Source organism: Pelodiscus sinensis, chromosome 2, assembly GCF_052426305.1.
Source record: "Pelodiscus sinensis isolate ZL-2025 chromosome 2, ASM5242630v1, whole genome shotgun sequence".
Classification (NCBI taxonomy): Eukaryota; Metazoa; Chordata; order Testudines; family Trionychidae; genus Pelodiscus; species Pelodiscus sinensis.
The window spans coordinates 55,068,198-55,070,253 of record NC_143053.1 but is presented as its reverse complement, the minus strand read 5'-3'; positions in this window follow the sequence as shown (position 1 = coordinate 55,070,253).

Here is a 2,056-nt window from a genome sequence, read left to right as displayed (position 1 = left end):
CACCCGTCATAACTTCAGAGCTGTATAACATTTTTGACATTATTTATTTTCCAATGTGTTTTCACGTATTAAGTCTTATGGTACTGATTTTTTCCTTCATTATTTTATCATTACACTTGTTGCATAGTTGGAGTTAATGGATGCAAAAATAAATATATGTCACTTTCCGGTTGTACATCATTTCAGAATAAACATGAAATTATAAATAGGGCTGTCAAGCAAATAAAAAATTTAATCGCGATTAATTGTGCGATTTATTGCGTGTGCCTCCCTTTTGAAACACACTGGCAGTGTTTCAATGGTGCAGCGCTTCATGGAGCCTGGGATCAGCTTGGAACTCCAGCTGATCAACAGCTTTGCCTGCACTGCTCCTTTGAAGTGCCTAGTTGATCCCTGGCTCCGCATTGCAAAACCCCTTTGAAGTGCTGCTCCGACGCTTCAAAGGGGCTTTGCAACAGCAGAACTCCAGATGATTCCCAGCTCCGCTTGCACTGCCCCTTTGAAGTGCCAAAGTGGCACTTCAAAGGGGAAGTGCAGCATTAACACCTGCGATTAATGCATTAAAATAATTAATGTGTTAATCCTGTCCTGCATTAATCGCAGGCGTTAACACAAGTCAATTGACAGCCCTAATTATAAATGTAATTTTAATATACGAACATTTTTAGATAGAATCTTTAATCAGATTTCACCTGAAACTATATCCTAGTTTGTAATCTAGTATCTTATATTCTACTGTTTTCTGTCTTCCCTCCATTTCACACAGTACAGTTGCTGCTGACTTAGATGCTTTATAAAACTCCTTCCTGATCATATAGAAATATTGCTTTCTATAAGTGAATTCAGGTGCTTTCCTTTGTTTGCTTTCAGAAAATATGCTTGCCGTCTTCTTTTTACTTTGCTTCAAGATTGATAAGTGACGTGACACCGATCTCTGGTATAACTCCATTGACTCTGGGGCAGCAGCAAAGCAACAACTTAAGTGAAGTTGCACCAGAGATGAATTTAGCTCAGCATGTTTACCAAAGCTAGTACAGCTATAGAAATCTCTTAGAACCTTTCTCAATCATCCACAATATGGATGTTATTGAAGGAGCTAAGAATGATAACTGTGGAAGAAAGGCAACATTTTAAAAGCTCCTTGATGATCTATTAGCATGGCAAAAGTAGTATTGGGGCACTTTTATGGGATGATTAATTAGCCACTGGACATCTGAACTCAGGAGAACTATTAAAAGGGACGTAAGGCCTGAGATTTCAAACTAGTATCTAGTGGTCTCAATTACCTGATCTAAGACCAGCATGCATAAACTAAAAGGCCTTTTTTTTCTTGAAAATATGCCACTCTTGATGCTTGCTTGTTACGTATTCATGCCTGTGCACAACTGTTACCAACACTAAACAAGATTTCTGATCTTTCAAATTATGGAGAACTTATAAATGGTTACTTATAAATTTTTGGCCCATTTATGCATGTTTAGCTTTGATTAGCTAGTGATGTAAGAACTAAAGAAGAGGCAAATAGAAGCAAAGTTAGTCATTTGTTTATTTTTAAAGTAGACTTAGTGCTTGTGAAAGGTTCTGGCCTGAGAGCCCTAGAGGCTGAAGTCCTTGATTTGTCCACAGGAGAGAAAGAGAGAGACTTAAAAGTGATATACATTTTCCTATTTAGCAAGATGCCTCATCCTTTCTTGCTAGGTAGAAGGTAAGAAGATACTTCAGACATCATGCCCATTCAATCCTTGCACTCTTTATTGACTCTGCAAACTGGAGCCAGCTGTAATAGTATAATTCATGGCCATCTTTCAATGGGGAAATGGTCTGAGAATAATGCATTGTCAGTGGTCAAATTGTGTGGATTTTGTCCACTAGGACAAACTGTGCTAGATTTGAAACATGGGGTGGGAAGAACTGAGTGACCAAAGAAGGGCAAAGAAAAGTGAGCTAGAAAGGCTCAAATCCTGAAGTTAGTAACTTAGGGTATGTCTAGACTACATGCCTCTGCCGACAGAGGCATGTAAAATAGGCTACCCGTCATAGTCAATGAGGCGGGGAT